This window comes from Emys orbicularis, chromosome 10 (genome assembly GCF_028017835.1).
Source record: "Emys orbicularis isolate rEmyOrb1 chromosome 10, rEmyOrb1.hap1, whole genome shotgun sequence".
Classification (NCBI taxonomy): domain Eukaryota; kingdom Metazoa; phylum Chordata; order Testudines; family Emydidae; genus Emys; species Emys orbicularis.
In genome coordinates, this window is record NC_088692.1 from 24287503 (window position 1) to 24313845 (window position 26343).

Consider the following 26343-nt stretch of genomic DNA (forward strand, 5'->3'; position numbering starts at 1 on the left):
CTTGTTTACAATGTCACCTGAAAGTGAGAACAGATGTTCTCATGGCACTGTTAGCTGGTGTTGCAAGATAGTTACGTGCCAGATGAGCATGCTTCAACCACCATTCCAGAGGACATGCATCCATGTTGATGACGGGTTCTGCTCGAAAACCATCCAAAGCAGTGCGGACCGATGCATGTTCATTTTCATTATCTGAGTCAGATGCCACCAGCAGAAGGTTGATTTTCTTTTTTGGTGGGTCGGGTTCTATAGTTTGGAAGGCACTTCAGATTCTTAAATCTTGGGTAGAGTGCTGCAGCTATCTTTAGAAATCTCACATTGGTACCTTCTTTGCGTTTTGTGAAATCTGCAGTGAAAGTGTTCTTAAAATGAACAACATGTGCTGGGTCATCATCCGAGACTGCTATAACATGAAATATATGGCAGAATGGGGGTAAAACAGAGCAGGTGACATACAATTTTCCCCCAAGGAGTTCAGTCACAAATTTAATTAACGCATTTTTTTTAAACGAGCGTCATCAGCATGGAAGCACGTCCGTTGGAATGGTGGCCGAAGCATGAAAGGACATACAAATGTTTAGCATATCTGGCACGTAAATACCTTGCAATGCTGGCTACAAAAGTGCCATGCAAATGCCTGTTCTCACTTTCTGGTGACATTCTATATAAGAAGCAGGCAGCATTATCTCCTGTAAATGTAAACAAACTTGTTTGTCTTAGCGATTGGCTGAACAAGAAGTAGGACTGAAGTTTTACCTTGTTGTGTTTTTGAGTGCAGTTATGTAACAAACTAACAAAATCTACATTTGTAAATTGCACTTTCAGGACAAACAGGTTGCACTACAGTACTTGTATGAGATGAATTGAAAAATACTATTTCTTCTGTTTATCATTTTTACAGTGCAAATATTTGTAATCAAAATATACACTGTTTTCAATTACAACACAGAATACAAGATATATATGAAAATGTAGAAAAATATCCAAAATATTTAATAAATTTCAGTGGGTAGTCTCGTTTAACAGTGCGATTAAAACTGCGATTAATCGTGATTAATTTTTTTGAGTTAATCGTGTGAGTTACCTGTGATTAATCAACAGCCCTACTTGAAATTGATATTAATATGGGAAACCACCAAACTCTAATGTAACCATAAATTCCTTTGTTAAATCCAATTGCTCTAAACATGCCCCCAAAGCCTAAATAATAAGCAATTTACTACATCCAAACAGTAATAAAACGTTTATAAGCATTTGATCAAGACACTTACAAACAGCCTAAACCCAGGGCTGCTTAGATCCATATTGGTTGGCTCCCAAACAGTCAGGTAGGTATTAGCAATGAACCCTTTAAGTATTTACTTTTTATACCCTTTAACAAATGATGTCATTGCCAATTACTGGCTTCAACTAAAAACCAATGTGAGACAAATAACCTTTATTTCTAATCTTAATCCAGATAAGATTTACAACCTCCTTTCTTCCCAAGGCCTTTCCTCCCTATCTCTTCCCCTCCTTTTTGCTGACCAACAGAACAGTAGGAAAGTTTGTGCTTGTTTCTTTTAAGACAGTTTTTATTTGTCTTGTTACTGCAGCTCTTTATTTTACTAGTTACTTTTTGAACCAACATCCTTCCCACACTGCAAGTAATACTACTTATTATTCTCTCGGCTTTCTTTTACTTGCTGATTGGGGGCCTTTCCTTACAAGCCACAAACAATAAGCAGACATTTTCTTAACCAAATTTAAGCTAACTTTAGTTCTTTTAATTTCATAACTATCCTTAGAGTCAGTTTCTCCATCTGTTAGGATATGGAGTAATAATATCTAGTCACTTCAGAAGAGTTTGTAAAGTACAGAGATCGGGGAGATGAAAGGCACTACAGGAATGAAAAGTATTTTTAAGAGTGGAAACCAATGTACACCTGTTCTTACATAAACATTTGTTATGGTGATTGCATGGCAATTATTAAAACATTTCACAGGCTCTTTTGGAATAGGCTTACATGAGACGTTTTGTTATCTAATACTCCAAATTGTAGTCTAATCAACTTCAAGTGCTACACCTGCTGCTGAGCCCGTCAATTTTAGTCATTTGGAAACCACATTTTTAATTTCCTCATTCTGTGGAAATCCTATGCATGCATGTTGACACATCTGTTAACTAACCAACTATCTATGGCAGTGCTGCTCAAAGTCAGGCCGCCGCTTGTTCAGGGAAAGCCCCTGGCGGTCCAGACCGGTTTGTTTTCTTGCCGCGTCCGCAGGTTCGGCCGATCGCGGCTCCCACTGGCCACAGTTTGCTGCTCCAGGCCAATGGGGGCTGCGGGAAGCGGCGCGGGCTGAGGGATGTGCTGGCCGCCCTTCCCGCAGCCCCCATTGGCCTGAGGCGGCGAACCGCGGCCAGTGGGAGCTGCGATCGGCTGAACCTGTGGACGCGGCAGGTAAACAAACCGGCACGGACCGCTGGGGCTTTCCCTGAACAAGCGGCGGACCGGCTTTGAAAAGCACTGATCTATGGGGATGGGGAGGGAAATCATTGAAACTAAGTATACATAAAGTACTGTCAAAAGCAAAAATACCAAAATAAAATAAAATAAAATAAAATAAAAATTCTCCTCTAATCTTAGGTGTTACCTTTAATATTAAATTACTCCTGGGGGAATTCTGCACCACTGCACATATGCAGAATTTATGTCCCCCGCAAAAGCAGTGATGCGACCCTCCCCAGCAGTATGTTTTGGGTGCCCAGGGCAGCCGGCAGAGAGGTAAATCACTGTGGGGCGGGGATGGGACTGGGGAAGACACAGCTGGTGCCTCCTACCCTGTGCTGGGCTCAGCTGCTATTCCCGGCTCGGCTGGGGAGGACGGGACTTCCTCTTCCCCTGCACAGCATCCAGGGCCGGGTCAGATCACCCCCAGATTTCTCCCCCCAGCTGTAGAAAGCTCTGCAAACTCTCCCCCCCACACACACATATCCAGTGCTTCCTGCACCCATCACTCCTCAGCTGCAGGGGGAGGGATCTCTGTACAGGGAGCTGCTCCCCCATCCGTCCAACCCCTATGCATCCAGACTTTCATACCCAGACCCTCCCGCCGAGCCTCACCCACCCCACACCCAGAACCCCCCCGACGAGCCCCACTCACCCTGCACCTGGACCACCCCAACAAGCCACCCACACCCGGATCCCCACCCTACCGAGCCCCAACCAGCTGAACCTGGATCCAAACCCCACTGAGCCCTACTCCCCCAGCATCTGGCTCCCCCCACTGAGCTCCCCACACTCAGACCCCCCTGTTGAGTCCCAACCACCTTCACCTGGACCCTCTGCAGAGTCCCAGTACCGTTGCACTAAGACCACCCCCAACAAGCCCCTGTGCATACACATCCCCCACACACACTCAGATTCCCCACTGAGCCACCCACACCGCCCCACACAGAACTCTCTCAACCCACACCTGGATTCTCCCCACACTAAGCCCCTCCACACTTGGATCCTGCCTTGCTGAGCCTGGTGCACCTGGTGTACCTGGCATGGAGGGGCATGGCTCTGGGATGTTTCTGGAACAGGCCTGGTCCTTGCGCTGTGTCAGGGTTGGGTGCAGCCTTACTGCTGAGTCCATGTCCCGGGGGGTAGGAGGAGCTGCACAGTGATCTCCCACCTCTGTGCTCCCCAATGCCATGCTGAAGCCTCCACATTTATTTGACAAATAACATTTGCAGATTTTTGCAGAATTTAAAATATTGTGCGCAGAATTTTTAATTTTTTTGGTGCAGAATGCCCTCAGGAGTAATTAGTATGTAAAAAATTTCAAACCAAAAGCTAGACGGTTCCTTTTAAAATAATACCTTAGGCCCTGAACCAATGAAGTGTTTGAAGGTTTTGCATTAGAGAGCAAGTTGTCTTCACTGATGTAATAAAAATCGGTAACTTATGAAATTGAAAGCTAGAAAAGTACTTATCAGATGCAGAGTAATCAAATCCCAGGATCTTATAATTTTTCCCCCCAAAAGTATTTTAAAAAAAGGAGAGACTCCCAGCCAAAAATTTAAAAAAATGTTTTGTTTTGTTTTCATATTATTCTGTATGTACCACCTCAAACTGCATAAATCCAGTGTGAAAATTTAAACTATCTGAATTTTAATTTTTATGTTCTCTTTTGTCACATTTATTTCATTTCCAAAAAATAAAAGTTTAAACACTCTTGCCAAAATGAAAGCTTTGCTTTAACTCTAAGATCACTGCCACCATAATGGTTACAATCAATTTCTATCAATTTGAATAGATTTTTTTCTGCAGTTAGTAATGTAAATTCCATGAATTCTAACTTGTAGAAATATGTGCTCTATTAATAAAAAAATCCTGAATGAACCTAAAGAATCTACAAACTGTATACCAGAGGTTCTCAACTGTGGATAATGGACTACCAGTAGTTCACATTGCACTAGCTGTCTTCCTTCATTCCTGCTTCCAAACTGAACGGATACAAGCAAAAATGCCTTAAAAACGTAACCTTTCCATGTAAGCAAGTAAAACACTTGTCACAGAAATGTGGTATAATCTTAAGTAGGAAGAGAGATGGTCCTCCACAATCTCTGTATTAAAATGCAAGCTACATTATGAAAAAGTTTGATAACTGCTCTATACGAAGTGCATTGAATTGTAGTCACATGGAGTGGTGAAAGCTAGCCAACTGGTACATCTTGGGGAGGGGAAATGTTGTCTGAAGACAACAGGGCACACCAGTCCTCTTATAAAAAGTGCTATTGGATGTTTAACATCTATACCAATCAACCTCTCAATTCAATGGGACTCTGGCATTAGACAATGATCTAAGATGGACACAGGAGTACATGAGAGTTTCCATGCCACAGAACTATTTGAATGTGACCTGCAAAGTATTAAAAAAATAAAATGGGGCTTGTACCTTACTTGCTTCCTTATGACCTAAAAAGAACAAACGTTTTATATTGTTCTTTAAAGATAAAAAGCAAGCAGGAATATCAAGTTTAGTTTACCACAATTTTAAGGAAGGACCTCGGGAAAACCCTACAGATGATTGTAACTGCTAACCCATTAATTTAAAGGGCAAGGGAGCTGAATCTTTAACACACGCTATCATAACCACAATACTAATTCATTGCTGAAGTTAATGGTTATTATTATCCAGATCTGTGAGACCAACTAGAGTCACCAAAAATTGTAGATATTTATTATATTAACCATTAATATGGGTTAACAAATTTTGTATCATTGAGAGGAAGTGTGTAACAATATACCCAGTTAAGGGGCAGATAAAATACTAATTAGCACAACATGATGTCATTTGAAATAGGATACGAAACTGCTGTATGAGTCTCTGCTAAAGTTACATTATTGTTTGATTAAATTTCTGGATTTAACACGTCTAATGATCAGGTGGAGGTTTATTAGTGGAATATAAGGTTGAGAATGTGGAGATCAATATCTAAAGAAGGGATCATATCTGGCTCTCAGAATTTTTAGCAAATGTGACCTAAGACACCATGATTTTTCAGAATGACTACACCTGGATATTATTGGACACTTGAATGGGTCATGACAGAAGTTATGCTTTTTCATCCAGGACTCTGGAGGAGGCACTATGGACAAGCAACAGAAATCCTCATGGATAAAGACTATTTCCAAATGCCAAAACAATGCACCAGGACATTGTGTCTTGAGCTAAACACCAAGATGTTGCTGTGGTCACATCACTTCTGAGCCAAACACCCCAGAGAAAGATTGGAATCATAATTTTGGATGTGACCCCTGAAGTACTACTAATCCTTTCTCTCAATGTTCTGCGTGGAGGAAGTCTGCCAAGGAGATCCAGAAATAACACAGCATAAAAAGATGTTTACAGAACTCTGAACTGAGTTTCTACAACCAATTACTGCCAAACACCAACTTGAGCTGGGGAATACACTTCCATGCCACTTTTGCCTGGTAAGTAGAGATGCTCATATATGTACTTTCTTTTATTAAGCAACGGCTCAATTAACTGAAGTTAAATGTTTTGCAGAAAGTAAGTGCTATCTTTGTCTATAGCAAAGATAGTTTTTTTGTCAATATCTGCAACTTTAGGTTCCATGTGTGATGTGCCCAAGTGAGAGAGTAGAAAGGCATGTCTATGAAAATTGTTACCTGAAAGAGGTAATTCTGAATAATAATATTTTTAAAAAGTAAACAGTCTACATTCCTGATTACAACTTTGGAATTATTTGGTTGACGTAGTGCAACCAAACTTTATTAGTGTGAATGACAGGCTAAAAAGAACCTATCAGAGTTTATGTTGATAACATTCCCTTGTGTAAATATGTTAAAATGATTCAATAAGTTACCACTGCATCCAATGATAAGAAGTATTGTGATAAGACATCGATAAATTAAACTAATACAGAAATGTTATTGAGAATTGATTTATTTCCTTATATTCATTCTGCTATAAACACTATTTAAACCATCTTTATTTTCTGTTTTGTAACTTCTAGTAGTATCATATTTGCTTTTGTTTAATAAAATGTATAAATTAATAAGAATTGTCAAGTCTGTACTTCAGCTAAGCCAACTGATGTCTTCAATAATAAATGATACAGGTAGTTTATTTGTTACTTTACTTAACCAACATTTGTTCAGTCCCACATCTACTCTGTTGGTTCTTACAAAGAAGAAACAAAACAAAACAAAAGGTTATAAAAGTCTGGCAAAAAACAAAAGCACCCTGCCCTTGTCAATTTTATTTTTTGACTCTTGTGACATCATCATTTCACTAGCTCTCCTGTATTCAGAGAATCTTTCTGGATATACAAGACCTGAGGCCTGGTAAAAGCTCTACTGTGGAGGCAGTTATACCAGAACAAAGGTGACTTAGGCTAGGTCTACACTACCCGCCTGAATCGGCGGGTAGAAATCGACCTCTCGGGGATCGATTTATCGCGTCCCGTCGGGACGCGACAATCGATCCCCGAATCGACGCTCTTACTCCACCAGCGAAGGTGGGAGTAAGCGCCGTCGACGGGAAGCCGCAGAGGTCGATTTTGCCGCCGTCCCTACAGCAGGGTAAGTCGGCTGCGATACGTCGAATTCAGCTACGCTATTCGCGTAGCTGAATTTGCGTATCTTAAATCGACCCCCCCCTTGAGTGAAGACGTACCCTTAAACTGTACCTTTATTCCTGTTCCAGTACAGGAATAACTACGCCAGTATAAAGTACCTTTATACCAATGTAACTGTGTCCACACTAGGAAGGGTTTTACTGCTTTAGCCATAGCTAGTACATGGTTCAACTTGCTAGTGTAGACAAGCACTTAATTTTGAATGTTAAATAAATACAAGCCAAATCCCTTCCCCTCACTCTCTTCCTTTTGGGGGAAGCAAATAAAATTCAGGCCTTTCCACTTTTGAAAACAGTGAAATCCTGGGTCTCTTACCGTGGCAAGCCACCCATTTACCACTTTATGCATGGTGCCCCCATTACAATACCTTCAAGTCACCCTGCACAATTTCACTCTCACAATTTCGAGTGGGGATGATTTGCAGCGTAGGAGCGAGCTCCAGGTGCATACAGGGCAGGAGGAAAACACAGGGAACAGATGTGCACGCTGCAGCCAGGGCATCACGCCAGGGGGCGGAGGGAGGGTGCTCCCCCTAAACACACCTAAGGAGCAGGGCAGCACGGGCGCCCCCTTGAAACACCCCGTCCCTTCAGGCATCCACTCCCCAGGGGGCGGGGCACAACGCTTCGAAGCTAGGCTGTACCATGGACTCGGAGGCCAGTGGCTGCCGGCGGGGGGCAGGGCCCGAGTCAGCCGGAAGGAGGGAAGGGGAGGAGCGGGAAGGGGGTTCACACGCCCGAGAAGGTTTAAGCTCCCCCATGGCCGGCGAGCGAGGCCCCCTGCGTGACCCACGCTGGGAAAGCCCTGGGGAGCAGCCTGGGCCGGGCGCTCCCCTGGGGAGGGGGAGAGGTCGGGCGCCCTCCAGGGGCCCCCCTCCCCGAGCAGGGACGCGCTCTGCGCTGCGGGCAGCCTGATCGGCGCACTCACCGGGGACGGGGGGGCAGCAATGAGCCGCTACTCCGGAATCGCCGCACAGCCCTGCACCGGACGGTTGCAGCAACACTTGACCGCCCCGCAGCGCGCGACCACACGGAAGGGCAGGATTACCGAGTGCGGGGCACGTCAGGGTGCGCCGCCGGCCAATCAGGGCCTAGCGACCGCCTGGAGCGGACCCCAGCGCCTCCGAGCCTGCGCTAAGCTCGTCCCGCTCAGGTGGCGGCCGGGACTCCCGCAGCGTAGGGAGAGAAGGTTCCACAGACCTCAGCTCTTACCTCAGTGGAGAGAGAGGGCGGGAACTCCCTGCCAACTTTCAGGCAGTAAATAAACACCCTGACTTTTGCAATAATCCCAAAATCAAGCTAATCCCATTTCAAAACAAACCAATCCCTAAGAACCCCAAGGCTCTTATGTGACTAGATCCCCACCCGCGTGCAGTCTGGGACTGTGGTGGGCCTGCTGTGCACCCCGACTCTCTCCCCTGCTTGCCCCCACTTGCTGGAAGCCGATCAAAAAAAAAAAAAAAAAAGAAGAAGAAGCAACAAGCTACAAACCAAAAACTAGCCAACAAGCAACTCACAAGCCCATTAAGCCAAAACCAAGCCCAATTTCTGTGGTTTTTTTCCACAAGTTTGGCATGTCTGCTCCCTGTGCCTTTGCATGGGAGAGCAGCTTTGGGTGTGCCTCGTGGAGAGCAAGCTTCTGGCCCTGGGCCCTCCTTCCTGAGGGTTCAAGCTTCTCCCTGTGCTGAAGGGTTGTAATGTTGCTGTGTACCTTCAAAATCTCACTTTATTCAGCCATGCACCCGGCTCCCCTGTAGGTCTCCCCGTAATGCACCCGCTGAATGTGTGTGGGGTGCAGATCAGGCCTGCACTAAGGCACTGCAGTGTACTGGCCCAGCAGTGTGCAGCATTGGGCCCAGGATATGAGCGAAACAAGGCGGATGAGGTAATATCTTCTATTGGAGGGACGAACTTCAAGAGAGAGAGAGAGAAGCTTTCAAGCTTACATACAGCTCTGCTTCAGGCCTTCCCCATCTTTCCCCAGATCTAAAGAAGAGCTCAGTGTGACTCAAAAGCTTGTCTCTTTCACCAACAGAAGTTGGTTCAATAAAAGATATTACTTCTTCCACCTTGTCTCTCAAAGTTATGGGCTCATTTAAAAATCGAAGGACAGGGCCTATGTCCAAGAGTGACGTTTACAGTAGAATCTCAGACTTATGAACTGGCCAGTTAACTACACACCTCATTTCGAATCAGAAGTACGCAATCAAGCAGCAGCAGAGAAAAAAAAAAATGTATAGTACTGTGTTAAACGTAAACTACTAAAAAAATAGAGGGAAAGTTTAAAAAAAATTATTTACAAAGTAAGAAAACTTTCTGTGCTTGTTTCGTTCAAATTAAGATGGTTAAAAACAGCATTTTCCTCTGCGTAGTATAATTTCAAAGCTGTTTTAAAATTTCAAAGTCGATGTTCAGTTGTAAACTTTTGAAAGAACAACCAAAATGTTTTATTCAGAGTTACGAACATTTCAGAGTTACGAACAACCTCCATTCCTGAGGCATTCGTAACTCTGAGATTCTACTGTATATAGGCAATGTTTTTGTTGTTCTTATTGTTATTTTTAAGTGCCTCCCTTTTCCTACCAGCAAAAAAGTGTCTTGAGCAATAATCATTCAATGGTAATGTTGCAAACACTAGGTGGACAAATATAGCAGCCATTACGTTATCTGCAGTAGAAGTTCTATGCAAAGCTTAAAACTAGGGCTGTCAAGCGATAAAAAAAATTAATTGTGATTAATGGCACTGTTAATAATAGAATACCATTTATTTAAATATTTTTGGATGTTTTCTACATTTTCAAATATATTGATTTCAAATACAATACAGAATACAAAGTGTACAGTGGTCACTTTATATTTATTTTTGATTACAAATATTTGCACTGTAAAAAATACAAGAAATAGTATTTTTCAATTCACCTAATACAAGTACTGTAGTGCAATGTATTTATCCTGAAAGTTGAACTTACAAATGTAGAATTATGTACAGAAAATAACTGCATTCAAAAATAAAACAATGTAAAACTTTAGAGCCTACAAGTCTACTCAGTCCTACTTCAGCCAATTGCTCAGACTAACTAGTTTGCTTACAATTTGCAGGAGATAATGCTGCCCGCTTCTTGTTTACAATGTCACCTGAAAGTGCGAACAGGCGTTCACATGGCACTCTTGTAGCTGGCGTCACAAGATATTTACATGCCACGTGCACTAAAGATTCATAGGCCCTTCATGCTTCAACCACCATTCCAGAGGACATGCGTCCATGCTGATGACAGGTTCTGCTCGATAACAATCCAAAGCAGTGCAGACCGACGCATGTTCATTTTCATTATCTGAGTCAGATGCCACCAGCAGAAGGTTGATTTTCTTTTTTGGTGGTTCTGTAAGGATTTTTCTTTTTCAGGCCTATCTGATCAGAAGACTTCGGGGAGCCTTACAGTTTACCTCCCACCGAGTCCCCCTTTTAGCCCATCTATCAGAGCTGGTTCCAATAAACACCACACATAAATGAACCACAATACTTTATTTACTAAAGGGAAGGGAAAGGAGGGAAGAGGGATGGATTAATGACTCTGGAGATTTGGAATTAAATACATACACACGCACACATACACTTAATGATACAAAGATGTTCTTGTACCTTTTCCAGGGGCTGCCGATGGAGAGGCCTCAGGATCCGAATCACCGAGATCAGCCACGGACATCAACGGTGGATGGCAGATGGAACAGACGGATACATAGCCCTATCTTAACCCCCACCCTATCCTGCTTTGCGTCGTCTATGAGTGTGAGTTTAAACTAACTAATCGGACCAGGTCCATGTGTGCGAGTTTGCTTTCCCAAAATAAAATAACCAATTAACCCAAAACACTTACTGAGTGACTACTGCAGGCCAGTAGTCAGTGTGGAAACGTATACCACACCGCCGAGAGAGAGTCTGGGACCTTTTAGCTCCAACCACTCCAAACTCCAAACAGCTCAAAAGGAACCCCTGGCTCCTCCCTTCATCCACCTATATAGGGGCTTGTTGCCTAGCAACAGCAGGTTCCCGCTCTCCCTGTTTCCCGCCTTTTCTTGGTATGGGGGAACAAGAACCTGACACAAAATGGAGGTTACCTTGTCCTTTTGCCAAATCAAGATGGCCTTTCAATTTACAAACCTTAATTAACAGTTCGGGTTCTGTAGTTTCCACATCGGAGTGTTGCTCTTTTAAGACTTCTGAAAGCATGCTCCACACCTCGTTCCTCTCAGAGTTTGAATGGCACTTCAGATTCTTAAAGCTTGGGTCGAGTGCTGTAGCTATTTTTAGAAATCTCACATTGGTACCTTCTTTGCATTTTGTCAGATGTGCTGGGTCATCATCCAAGACTGCCATAACATGAAATATATGGCAGAATGCAGGTAAAACAGAACAGGAGGCATACAATTCTCATCCAAGGAGTTCAGTCACAAATTTAATTAACACATTTTTTTAATGAGCATAATCAGCATGGAAGCATGTCCTCTGGAATGGTGGCCGAAGCATGAAGGAGCATACGAATGTTTAGCATATCTGGCAAGTAAATATCTTGCAATGCCAGCTATAAAAATGCCATGCAAATGCCTATTCCCACTTCCAGGTGACACTGTAAATAACAAGCAGGCAGCAGTATCTCCCGTAAATGTAAACAAACCTGTTTGTCTTGGCGATTGGCTGAACAAGAAGTAGCACTGAGTGGACTTTAAGGCGCTAAAGTTTTACATTGTTTTGTTTTTGAGTGAAGTTATGTAACAAAAAAAATCTACATTTGTAAGTTACACTTTCACGATAAAGAGATTGCACTACAGTACTTGTATGAGGTGAATTGAAAACTACTGTATCATTTGTTTATAATTTTTACAGTGCAAATATTTGTAATAAAAAATAATATTAAGTGAGCACTTTGTATTCTGTGTTGTAATAGAAATCAATATATTTGAAAATGTAGAAAAACATCCAAAAATATTTAATACATTTCAATTGGTATTCTATTGTTTAACAGTGCGATTAATCGCGATTAATTTTTTTGAGTTAATCGTGTGAGTTAACTGCGATTAATCAACAGCCTCACTTAAAACATAGTAGTCGTTAAGGCTATGGCTACACCAGAGAGCTTACAGCGGCACAACTGCACCGCTGCAGCTGTGCCACTGTAAACTCTCTACTCTAGCTGCTCTAAGCCGACAGGAGAGAGTTCTCCCATTGGCTTAACTACTCCAGCCCCGGCGAGAGGTGGTAGCTATGTCAGCAGGAGAAGTTCTCCCACTGACATAACACTGTCCACATCGGCACTTATGTCGGTGTAACTTATGTCGTTCAGAGGGGTGGTTTATTCACATCCCTGATCGCCATAAATTATGCCGTCATAAGCAATAGTGTAGACATAGCCTAACTTGCACATGAGCAACGATTAGAAAAAGAAGCTGTGCTTAAGGCTCGGTCTACACTACAAACTTACATTAGTATAACTACGACATTCTTGTGAAAAATCCACACCCTTGAGTGACACAGTTCTACCGACCTCACCCCCAGTGTAGACAGTACTATGTCAAGAGGAGAGCTTCTCCCACCAACATAGCTACTGCCTCTCACAGAGGTGGAATAACTATGCTGACAAGAGAAGCTCTCCCATTGGCATAGTATCATCTTCACTAAAGCACTACAGCAGCGCAGCTGCACCAGTGTAGCTGTGTCACTGCAGCTTTTTAAATGTAGACCTGCCCTAAGTCTTTCTGCCTCAGATACGGCAGTACTATAAAACATTTATACTAAGCATATTATTAAGGTCTATCCGAAAAGTAAATATCACTGAATGAATTGGGTTGAAATTACATATCAGAGGAGAAAGTGTAAATTCATATAGATTTAAATAATAATAATTAAAAAAAACTGTTGCTGTTCAGTAGATTTCACTCTCACTTCACCGCACTTACTGAGCCAAAACAATTTGCTGGTATTTGTCTTTGCTGTAGTAACATACAAAGATAAGAACACAGCTGTAAATAATTAACTCCCTAAAGACTGGCTGAACAGCACACTGAAGTACTGAAGAACAGCTTGACTTTTTACTTTTCAGAAAGTAAAATACATCTTTGCATCTTGTCACATGCCACTATCAGGGAGACTCAATCTGAGGGAATGGTTGTACTTTGAAGGAGCAAAGCTAGATTGTTCCAGTTTTTTTTTTTTTTTTTTATACACAATGGCCATAATTGTTCGTGTTATACCACCAGATCTGGTTTGAAAATTTCCCTGGCCATGTTGACAGTGGAAATCTAATTATTTTGCTCGTCCTGTGGGTTTTACCTTTAACTCTTTTAATCCTGAATGAACTGTTCTCCAAAGTGTGACTGAATAGCTGCAGAAGTATGGGATTTTGCCTGTTGTGTGTCTGAGTTAATGACTGTAGAAGAAAGAGAGAGCCTGGAGCACTGGGCCTGGTGCAATATCTGAGGCCTGAACCAGAGGCTGTGAACCAAAGTTAGAGCATGTATTAAAGTAGATGTTGACAAGTTCACTTTATGACCTTGGCAAAAGTATTGCTACTGTGGCTAAAACACAGGCACTCCTAAGAATCAACAGATACTGGGTATAGAACACACTCCAAAAGATTAGCCCAAGGACATCCTGGCCTAACACCAGATTAGAGGGTCTGCTAGAAGTAATGAATAGGGATGTTGTGCCCAAGACACCTGGAGCATGATACAACAGGAAGTAAAAAGCAGATGTCATTAAATACGTAAGATGGTATGAGAGTTGTTTGTCTCAGTCTGTAAATAATGGGTTGTCTCACCGTAACTCTTTGTGCGGCCTTGGGGACAGCAGAAATTCCCGCTGCTGACTGAGCCGTTCCTTGTCACAGGGCACTCATGTGTTAACATACCTGTAGCTCCTATGGAGTACTAGAGCTGTGTCTTGAGGTCAATTAACCTGGCTGAGTGCCTTTGTCACTGAGCCATGCCTGTGGGCCCAAACCAATTATCTGCACAGGGCGGGGACAGCATACGGAGAGAGCACACATGCACCTAACTGACAACAGTGACGATTTGAGATTATCGAATAACAGGCACTACAGAATACAGAAAGAATACATACATTACCACCCTTGATGTAAGGTAAAGAGCTGACTCTGTGTCTCTTCTTAACTGTAATTGGTGGCATGAATAGTTTCATTCCCCAACTAAGTTCCAAAACCTCTGTCATTAAATAAGGGTTTTAGATAAAGAGACCCCTCTTTCCCAAGAATACTCTCCCAGAACCATATTTTCTGATGTCCTTTATTTTAACGTACATGCATTCTGAGTTTACCTGATTGGTGTGTGAACGCATGAATGTTTAGAGCTGAGAGGACAATGTTCTTTAAGACAATATCTTTCAATGGGTCCTTCTTCCCCCATAATTATTCTTCCCTGTTGATTCCCCAGTAGGAAACATCTACAATACGAATCATCCCTCATCAATCTCCTATGTTTATATATGTGTGTGTGTGTGTGTGTGTGTTACCGGGATGGTTTCCATGAATATCTGGAATTCTATAGACATGGAAGTGGCAAGGATTATTAGATACAGCTTAATGCATAGAATTCCTGAATAGGGTTACTTATAAGTTAAGCAAGGGCGGCAGGTTTGTATAATTTTTGGTGGTGCCCAGAACGGGTTCACGTTCCACTCCCCCAACATCTGCCTAAGGCTCTGGGAGGCAGTTTGGGTGTGGGGGGGGAGCGGTTGGGCTCTGGGAGGGAGTTTGCGTGCAGGCTCTGGGCTGGGGTAGGGGGTTGGGATGCAGGAGGAGGTGCAGGGGGTGGGCTCTGGGAGGGCGTTTAGATGAAGGAGGGGTGAGGGGTTGGGATCTGGAAGGGAGTTTGGGTGTGGGCTCTGGGCTGGGGCATGAGGTTGGGGTGCGGGAGAGGGTGAGGGGTTCAGTGCTTACCTCGGGTGGCTCCCAAAAGCGACCCGCACCTCTCTCTGGCCATAGGCACCAACTTCTCCTGGCGCTGGTAGGTGCTCGCGCCTCCCCGCTCCCGGCCTCACCCCAACTCCACCCCTGTCCCGCCCCCATTCCAAACCCTTCCCAAAGTCCCCTCCCCAACTCCGCCCCCTCCCTGCCCCTATTGGATTCCTTCCCCAAATCCCCGCCCCGGCCCCGCCTCTTCCCCACCTCCTCCCCTGAGTGCGCCGCCTTCCCACTCCTCCCTCCCAGAGCTTGTTACGCCGCAAAACAGCTGTTTCACGGCAGCAAGCACTGGGAGGAGAAGTGGGTACGGAGCGCTCAGGGGAGGAGGCAAAGGTGGAGGTGAACTGGAGTTGGGGGGCGGGGAGCTTGGCTGCTGGTGGGTGCAGAGCACCCACCAATTTTACCCCATGAGTACTCCAGCCCCGGAGCACCCATGGAGTCGATGCCTATGCCTCTGGCAGCAGCTTCTAGGCGGGGGCCGGAGGGTTCGCCGCATGCCGCTGCCCACCGGCACCGCCCCCGCAGCTCCCATTGGCTGCAGTTGGCAGAGTCGGTGTTCAGGGTGGAGGCAGCATGCGGAGACACCCCCCACCCGGGGCCGCAGGTTCGTGCCAGCTGCTTCTGGAAGTGGAGCAGGCGGGCAGGAAGTTGCCTTAGCCCGTTGCACTGCCAATGGTGGCAGCAGGGGCCCCGGGCCCTTTTAAATAGCCCAGGGGCAGCAAGCAGGGCTGGGGGAGAGACCCGGTCCCGAACTTTGGTGGAGCTGGGCCTCCATGCTCTCATATTGGTGGAGCACGAGCACCACATGCCCATACAACTCGCCACCCCTGAGGTTAAGGACCAGTATTCTGAGGCTTAGAATTCAGCATACTTTTTGCTAACATCATAAAGATTGTAAAAAAATAGTCAATATATAAATGAATCAAATAGACAAAAAGAAAAGGACTAAAAGGGTTAATATTTACTAACAGGTACTAACATGCCTCGTAGGAGGCCCTCCTGCCTCTGCCACGAGGGAACTTGTGTGGGTCCCTTTGGGCATAAGATGCTTATAGGGTTAACAAGAGTTCAAGCTGGGGGACTGTGATGTTATTGACATGCACTGTGACCGTATAGATTACTGTTGCAACCAAGGTCCTATAGTTGAACCAAATCTTGTACAAAGGAGGTCAAGTAAGGTGTCTATAGAAAGGTTGTAATTTGCTAGCTATGATTATGTTGTCTGTACGTGCATATCATTTTTGTATTTGAAGTTATGAATACTGGCTATGTACTTGTATCTCAATGTGTTTGATTCTAAGTAGCATCAGTAAAGCATTTGGTCAGCTTCTTGAGAAAGGACTATTCTGAGTAAGTGCCCAATCAAGAAACACTTAACTGACAATAGTCTTTGGGAGACGCCAATCCATATCTGAGCTTTCCTGGGAACATTCAAACTAACATGTAAACAATGGCGTTGGCCTGCAAAAAGCTGAATCATTCATGGACATGTGACTTGCCCAGGTGGCTACAAACTCCATCTTGTAGCTGTGACTTTGCACAGAAGAACAAAGGGGTTTCCACCCACAAGAGAGACAATATAAAAGGCCCTGGAAGCCCCTCCATTTTGTCTTCAGCTGCCTCAAGAGATGGCCTCTCCACCCGAAAGAGATGCCTGAAAGAAACTGTAACAAAGGACAGTAACTACGGGGATGTGAGTGATTGCTGGACCCAGGCCATAAACTACAACATTGGTCTGAAAAGGATTGGGCCCAAACTAGGAAGGAGTCTAGTCAGTGAAAAAGCTTATTGGAACATCTCTGGGGGTGAGATTTACCTGTATTCAGTTTCCTACCGTATTAGGCTTAGACTTGAGTATTTTGTTTTCTTTTGCTTGGTAACTTACTTTGTTCTGTCTGTTATTACTTGGAACCACTTAAATCCTACTTTTTATACTTAATAAAATCACTTTTTCTTATTAATTAACCCAGAATAAGTAATTAATACCTGGGGGAGCAAACAGCTGTGCATAGCTCTCTATCAGTGTTATAGAGGGTGGACAATTTATGAGTTTACCCTCTATAAGCTTTATACACAGTAAAACGGATTCATTTGGGGTTCGTATCCCATTGGGAGCTGGGTGTCTCGGTGCTAGAGACAGGAGCACTTGCTAAGCCATTTTCAGTTAAGTCTGCAGCTTTGAGGGTGTGGATCTGACCCTGGATCTGTGTTGCAGCAGGTTAGCGTATCTGGCTCAACAAGACAGGGTTCTGGAGGCCCAAACTGGCAGAGAAAACGGGCTCAGAGGTAGTCTCAGCGCATTAGGTGACAGTCCCACGGGGGTCTGAAAGTGGTGCAGAGTATTTTAAGTGGGATCTTGTCTAGCCTGTGCTCTATGATCTTCAACTGTAGGTTCCTGGGCAACTGTTAAGGTTTTGTATTTACCTCAAAGTCCCTAAATGGCCTAAGACCTGCCTAATTGAGAAACCCTCTCTTTTCCTAACCTGTACTATCATAGTTAAGATCAGCAGATCCCTCACATTATAAAAGGAAGCTGTGGGAAGAGTATGCTCCATGGAGGGCAACTCAGCTGTGGAACTTGCTCTCCTCTCCCCCATTTAATCTGAAATAGCCCAAATTTGGTGACTTTCACGACAAACGGGAAGATTCTTTTTATATGAGCTTTCAGGGGAAAGATAGGGGGTCGCTTTGCTTCATTTTTTCTTTTTTAAACAGTTTAGGTATTACCAGTTTGCTTTTGGTGATCTACTTTATCTCACTTTAAGAATAATGTGAGTGCCTATACATAAGGTGTTGCTCAGAAGTGAGTTTTACAATCAAAATATCAGTCAGAAGCACAGTACAAGAAGTACATTAACAGACCCAATGATAACAGTCAATCCTTTCAACTCTCCTCAGAGATACTCTCAAGAGTGTTTAAGCTATCGGTAAAGTCACCTGGAGTATGTGATTGGCACTAGGGCTGGATTAACCTTTTGTGGGCCCGACGCCAAACGTATTTGTGGGCCCCCATGGGGGCAATGGAGCATGGTGTGGGGAGTTCGGTCCCCAAAGTGAAGGGCCAGCCAGGGGCATGGCATGGTAGGGACAGCCCCGCTCCGCCGAGCGTGAGGGCACTATTTACAAACTGTGTGTCTGGCAACTCCTGGGCCCTTTACTGCCAGCATGCCCTTCTCGGGGGTGGGCCCATGCCCTGCCACACAGTCCCTCCACCCAACACCCACCCCCAACTCCCTATAGCCAGAGCCTACCCGGACCTGCTATGCCCATTACCCGCCCCCCCCCCCCGTCTCCTCACAAAGGCACAGTGCCCTGTACAACACCACCCCTGCCCAAGCGCCCCCCTGCCCACAGCCCCACCACAGCTACCCAGCACCCCACACAGAACCCCCACTCCCTAGTGCCCCAACACACACAGATCTTTCCCGTCCCATCACAGCCCAGCACCCCCCAATACCTGCCCCCAGAGACGCACTTCCCCATGCCTTGTCTCCTGGCCGCACTCACCAGCCCTGCTGGCAGGTAACTATGTCTGCCGGGCTGAGCCGGGGCGGGGAATCGCTCTGGCCTCTCAGGAGTGGCGTGATCAGGCATGCCATGGCCTGCCCCAGCGAGGCTCCCTCAGGACCCACTTGCCTGGAGGTGCCCAGCCAAGCCCCTCATACTGTCCCCCCAGCAACTGGCCGAGACGAGCCAGGTTTCTGCACCAGTCTTAGGGGTCTCTGGGAAGACAGGCGGGGCCCCACAGGTGGTGGGAAGCAGTGACTGCACGGAACCAGAGGTGCATTGGGGCCCAGGAAGGGGGCAGAGAGGAGCTGGCAGGTGGGGCCAGGGGCGGAGAGGAGCCCTCGGACTGCGGGCAGGCTGAGAGGAGCAAGTGGTGGGTGGGGGGGAGCCAGCAGGTCTCAGGGCAAGCGGAGCAGGCCAGGGCCCCTTCTGAGCATGAGCCCGGCTCCATGGCGCTACTGGTGCCATTGTAAACCCAGTACTGATTGATACTCTTTTTGCTCTTATAAATCCAATTAAATAGCTTATATCTCTACCTCTACTCGGGTAACTCTTCACACACACAGTAAAAAGTCATTTGGTTAATATCTTCTACATAAACCACTGGCACCGTTAAATACAAAATAAATTTAAAGAAAAAACTACAAGATCAGCAGAACTGAATCACTTTTCTAATAGTTCCATCCTGGACACACAACTCAGCTAAAGCATAATTCATCTCATCATGTTCTTATGTTATCTTATGTTCTTATCATACAGTGAATGTGTATAATGGATCAATAATAAAAGCATCAAGTTATAATGTTTTGCCTTGACACATTGGTTACATTTACATTTTATATACTTAAAAAAAAGTAATTTTCCTATATACACCTCTACCCCGTGTGACAATGCGGTTCTGGCGGGACCCAACTGAGAGTGCCAATTCAGGACAAATTGCTAAAACAGGGCAGTTACAGCCCAAGGCTGGGGTTTCTCCACCTCTAAGGCAAACCAAACCAGCCAGACAAAGAGGACTTTGGTTTCACCCCACTGGCTAACCACAAGTCGCACAAACAATTCCTTTAGACACTCCAGTTTTCCAGTATCACCACCAGTGCCACTCGTTATGGGGACAAATGGTTATGAAAACCAACATCCCAATATACACAAAAAAGGTTCTCTCGATCCCAAAGGACCAAGCCCCAGACCCAGGTCAATATACAACTCAGATCTTTCCCACAAATCACGCTGTTGCCAATCCCTTAGAATCTAAAATCTAAAAGTTTATTCATAAAAGGAAAAAGATAGAGATGAGAGTTAGAATTGGTTAAATGGAATCAATTACATACAGTAATGGCAAAGTTCTTGGTTCAGGCTTGCAGCAGCGATAGAATAAACTGCAGGTTCAAATCAAGTCTCTGGAACATCCCCAGCTGGGATGGGTCCTCAGTCCTTTGTTCAGAGCTTCAGTTGTAGCAAAGTCCCTCCAGAGGTAAGAAGCAGGATTGAAGACAAAATGGAGATGAGGCATCAGCCTTATATAGTCTTTTCCAGGTGTAAGAACACCTCTTTGTTCTTACTGTGGAAAATTACAGCAAAATGGAGTCTGGAGCTACGTGGGCCAGTTCCTGCATACTTTGCTGAGTCTGAAGGCATATTTGTCTTCTCTTAATGGGTCCATTGTATAGCTGATGGCCCTTAATGGGCCATCAAGCAGGCTAGGCAGAGCTAATCCCAGCTTGTATGGGATGTCACCCAGAAGCACAGCATAAGTTTGCCATACAGACAGTATAGAGCCAATATTCATAACTTCAACTACATCACAGATACACACATATAGACAGCATAATCATAACCAGTAAACCATAACCTTGTCTTAGACACCCCATTTGACCCCCTTTATACAAGATTTGTGTGCCGCTACAGGACCTTGGTTGCAACAATGATCTATATGGTCCCAGTTTATGTCAATAACGTCACACCCCGATATAACGCTGTCTTCGGGAGCCAGAAAATCTTACCGCGTTATAGGTGAAACCGTGTTATATCGAACTTGCTTTGATCCGCCAGAGTGCTCAGCCCCACCCCCCCGGAGCACTGCTTTATCACGTTATATCCGAATTCGTGTTATATCAGATTGCGTTATATCGGGGTAGAGGTGCAGTTTTTAAAATATTGCTCTGACTTCATAATCTTATTGTTAAGGGAGACAATGCAAAATGCCTAGGCCACTGCCAGTCATTGGAATATCGATTATTATGCTTATTGCCACAAGCAGCTACAGGGCCTTTTTAGCAGCCTTAGCATAATGAGGCAAGCCAGAGGGGAGGGGGTTAAGTGACCACGAGAATTGAGCATGACCCTGCTGCCAACCAGTTCAGCTTTCTTTTAAAACTGCTGAAGTATGCGACTTTGAAAAACAGGATGTCTAGCTATATTTTAGTGTTGGTATGTAGAAATACATCTGCACAACTAATGGCTTTAAATTGCTTGCTTAACTTTTTTTTTTTTTGATTGACATGTTATTGTAACATATACAAACATAAAAAGTGTAAAAAGCTCTGAGTTGAGTGGACTCTTCTGTGTACCCCTCTTAAGATCCCCAGCAGCAGATGGCAGGCTGGCCACCGGAAACCTGTTGCTGACCAATCGAAGACCACTCCAGACCTTGGGTAACTATAGATTTGGGTGCTCTAACCTGTTGTATATATGTGTATGTGCTGAAGACTAAATAAATAAAAGCTTTAAGTGAAAGCACTCGTGTTTGTACCAATTGTTTATCAGACGGATGTGCTGTGTCCCCATTGATATATTTCCCAACACTGCCTCACAAAGAGTAAGGTTATCAAGAGCTTTGGGTTCAGAAAACCCCAGATAACATTACCAATGGAGCAATATGTATGTCACAAATAGGAAGTTCATTATCTGTGTTCAATACAAAGAAGAAAATAAAATAGCCTAGAAAGCCATGGATTAAACATGTTTTATTTCCATCTTGATAAGAAAATTTCACTAATATTTAGACATAAAGAATTTTATGGGTGAAGTACATCAGTCATCTATGAAGAAATTTTTCATGTGAAGCACTGATTGTTTATATCCATCTGTGCCATCACAATGGATCAGGGCCAGATTGGGCTCACATCTGCTTTATTCTCCCTACACCTGTAGAAGGAAATTCCATCTGACCAACATTTCTTCAGGATTTAATGTTCTCCTTGACCAAGAACACTTCAGCTTTAGAAAAGGATGGGCTACCACAGATGCTGTGGTTGAGATAGAGAAGCAGCTAGAGTATCTAGGTTTGGGCTTTTTATAGACCTAGAAAAGGCATATGATAAACTGGACAGAAAGATGCTCACACCAATGCTGAGGAATATGGAGTGTCTGAGGATTTAATAATTATGGTGAATGCTCCATAGATCTTGTAAAATGGTGATTCAAACATGTTTTGGAACAAGTCTCTTTGAAGTGAAAGTTAGATTGCACCCACGGTTGGCCCAAAGTCTGGTGCTGTTTATCATATTGATGGACTATGTCAGCAGGAAGACCCTAATGGGAAAAAAGGTGAGAAGGTGTTATATGCAGGTGACATAGCAATAAGGGCATCCTCAAAAGAAGACTTAGATGAAATCCTAAACTAGTGTAATGACTAGCTAAAATGGTGTGGTATGAACATGAGCATTGTTGCCTGTCCTGGGAACCAGCCCAGGAATAACCACGACAAAGGGTGAACTAGAGCAGCACTGAGGGTTGATTTATTGGCATCCCTTACATGAGCAATTATACTCACGCATACAACACATTCATGCTGGCAGGCTGCAGGTCCGGGTGTTGATTGCTTTCGATTTCACATGTGGCTGAGGCTGGCCAAGTGACAGCTGCCCAGAGATCGTCTGCGAGGCGACGAGAGTCCCCGAAGTCCCTTTGGATCCGCCACAGGGCTCTACTCTTTCCGGTCCGGTCCCGAGTTTAGTGTGCTGTTACATTTCCTTGTTGGTACCCTTGACCTGGCCGCCCATCTCGAAATGTATACCTTCACCAAGATAATACCATGGTTCCATAAAAGGCGATATTTGCCTCTTTGTTTTGCCATTGGCTGTCACTCACACTATCTCACTCATTCCTTACATTAATTGATTACATATTCATAAGCATGAATACAATTGATTATAAAGAGCAATGCGGCTTTAAGCAAGTGTCTAACATCATTGGGGACTTTCTACTGCTTGTGGCTTTGTAACGGCATAACAGGAAACTGTGCTTAAGCAAGCATCTAAAATCAATGGGGCTTGTGGCTTTGTAACGGCATAACAGGAAACTGTGCAGACTGCACTCAAAAGAGCAAATGAGGGCCCGTTCAGCTACAAGCGTGACTAAAACTGAGGTCACGTGGGTCAGTATAGGTGCCATAGGGAAATTGGACATAGAGATTAACCGAGTGAGACTAAGTCAGACTGACAACTTCAAGTACCTTGGTGCCTAGGTCATGGAAGACCGCAAGCTTGAACGTGAGGTACAATCCAGACTGGAGAATGTTGGAAAAATATGGACTAACATCTCAGAGGTAGTGTATGAGACGTGTATGCTACTCAAACTAAAAGCCCAATTGTATAGAACAATGGTGCTCCCCTTAGTGCTGTATGGTGCAGAAGCCTGGGTGATAAAAAGATGGCAGGTTCAATGCCTACAGGTGTTTGAGATGAGATCTCTTCGTGCCATAGGAGAAGTAACACAAAGAGACAGATTTTGAAATGAAGATATTAGGATGGAAGTCAAAGTCTGTGATGTGGCTGATAAAATCCAGGAAGTCTGACTTCACTGGTTTGGACGCATGCAGACAATGAGTGAAAGGGACCTGGTGAAGATAGCATGGCAGGAGAGGGTGATAGGAAAGAGACCCTAGGAAAGCTGAGGAAGCTATGGATGGAGTTGCATCAAAAAAGATGGTAAGCAGGTGTACCTTACTGCTGCCTCAGGCTGATGAAGATGGCAGTTGCTTGCACACAATCCAACCCCAGTTGATGGGATAAGGGGAAGAAGAAGAAGAGTGACATGTGACTCTTGTTTGGGAGGAAGGCACTTTGAAATCCTCAAACAAAAACTGCTGTAAATGCTGCTAACTTGAACATCTTGGGGCAACAATTAAATTGTAAAGTGCCTAAACAATATTTTCCACTCTAAGATCTTTTTGCCCTATTAGGACAACAACAACGCAGAAGAATGACAGAGGAGCATTCTACAGTTATAATTTCCTGATTCTTTACTTAGTGGGTCCGGTGGTAAATCCAGAGTTAGAACTACAAGGGAATATGTGTTTATATTTATCTTTGTAAAAGGGTTATATTATGCACATAGTTTGCATCAGAAATTTGAGTCTTGAAAAATGACTAATATATCAGAAATCTTCCGAAAATCCAGATTTAGCATGATAACAGAAGAATAAAAGCATGACTCAAGCATACACCAGGTTCCATTCGTGGTAGCATCAATGAAAGGCTAGAGTAAAAAGGACTGCAGATGGTTGACACAATTTTAAGCATCATGTCTTCTTACTCTGCTCAGAGTAGGCTTTCTTGAGATTGTGCTGTCACAGTCTCGTGAAAGCCTACTCTGAGCAGGGTAAGAAGTGAACAGTTCTCACCCTGAACAGTGAACAGTTAGCAAAAAAGCATTCAACTTCTTTACCACTTCGCCACCCCCTTAAAGGAGACCTACAAATGAAAAGTGTGGACTTTGTTTTTGCTTTTTGGTGTTGTGCAATAGAGCCAATAATCCTTTTTGTTTGTTTATTTACTTTAGAAAATCAGATCTTGTACAGGTTTGAAAGAGTAGGATGACTGGATAACAAGTAAATTGTTTTGTAATAGTGAAGAGTGAAAGCTGAGCAATTGAGATATGACTGTTCGTGTTTTTAGCATTATTTAACTTCAATGGCTAGCTAACATTTTTGGATAAATGAAGAACATAAGAATGGCCCTACTGGGTCAGACCAAAGGTCCATCTAGCCCAGTATCCTGTCTTCCAACAGTGGTCAGTGCCAGGTGCCCCAGAGGGAATTAACAGAACAGGTAATCATCAAGTGATCCATCCCCTGTCGCTCATTCACAGCATCTGGCAAACAGGCTAGGGACACCATTCCTGCCCATCCTGGCTAATAGCCATTGATGGACCTATCGTTCATGAATTTATCTATTTCTTTTTTGAACCCGTTTATGGTCTTGGCCTTCACAACATCCTCTGGCAAGGAATTCCACAGGTTGACTGTGCGTTGTGTGAAGAAATACTTCCTTTTATTTGTATTAAACCTGCTGCCTATTAATTTCATTTGGTGACCCCTAGTTCTTGTGTTATGAGAAGTAGTAAACAACACTTCTTTATCTACTTTCTCTACACCAGTCATGATTTTATAGACCTCAATCATATCTCCCCTTAGCTGTCTCTTTTCCAAGCTGAAAAGTCCCAGTCTTATTAATCTCTCCTCATACAGAAGCCGTTCTATACCCCTAATCATTTTTGTTGCCCTTTTCTGAACCTTTTCCAATTCCAATATATCTTTTTTGAGATGGGGCAACCACATCTGCACACAGTATTCAAGATGTGGGCCGTACCATGGATTTACATAGAAGCAACATATTTTCTGTCCTATTATCTATCCCTTTCTTAATTATTCCCAGCATTCTGTTCACTTTTTTGACTGCCGCTGCACATCGAGTGGATGTTTTCAGAGAACTATACGCAATGACTCCAAGATCTCTTTCTTGAGTGGTAACAGCTAATTTAGACCCTATCATTTTATATGTATGGTTGAGATTATGCTTTCCAATGTGCATTACTTTGCATTTATCAACGTTAAATTTCATCTGCCATTTTGTTGCCCAGTCATCCAGTTTTGAGAGATCCTTTTGTAGCGCTTCGCAGTCAGCCTGGGTCTTAACTATCTTGGTGAAAGTTTTGACATCTTCATTTCTTCAGTGTGTTAGTTCTCACAGTGTCCGCTAGAAAAATTAGGAAAGACCTGATTTTCCAAGATAACACCAGAAAAAAATGTCACAGACCAAGTCTAATTACAATCCCTACCTGCTTGGTAGATTGTCGTTTGTATTCTAGTCACAGGTACAGACTTTTTCCTTCTAATATATTTGAATTGATCACTTTATTTTTACTGTTGAAGCAGCAAAGGTCAGTGACATTTATCTGCAAGAGTGTTCCAATCTGCTTGGTTACTCATTCACAATTTAAATTTGAGACAATTTTAGTCCATATAAATATATGCATTTATCTATGTAGGTTTCTCTTCCACCTTTATTTCTCTTCCTCCCTCATAAACAAGTTGTCTGCACATCAAATGCTGCTTCTTAACTTCCAGACTGATTCTGTGACCTATTTTTTCCTCTACTTTAGAGTTTTGGACCATTGCTGTTACTTATTGCCCAGATTATGGAGTAAGAGGTTAAAAACAACAGTATTATATGTAGCCTTAGAGCCTTATCAGGCACATACCAAAGTTAGAAATGTTGTTACTGTGAACTCAGGCCATCCAGTCCTACTTGCATTCTTTGAATAATCTTGCTTTAAACTAGTACAAAGTTAGTTAATTAGACATGTCTAGGAAGTCTTGTAAATTTGTGTGTAAAAAGGTGGCTCAAAAATATGTAAGCAGTTGATTAAATAAACACTATCGGGAAAATGTAAATGTGGAAAGCATGGAGTATCAGTAGCACTGATTTCTAGAAACAGGAAC

General features: G+C 43.7%; 1 protein-coding gene across 1 annotated transcript in view; it reads right to left on the reverse strand.

Annotated features, from left to right (window-relative positions):
* ATF7IP2 (activating transcription factor 7 interacting protein 2) overlaps nucleotides 1-8153 on the reverse strand; it is a 69693-nt gene extending 61540 nt beyond the window's left edge. Inside the window, exon 1 of the mRNA XM_065412576.1 lies at nucleotides 8066-8153. The gene's annotated coding sequence lies outside the window, so the exon portion shown is untranslated. The remainder of the gene's footprint in view (nucleotides 1-8065) is intronic.
* Between the last annotated feature and the right edge of the window lie 18190 nt (nucleotides 8154-26343).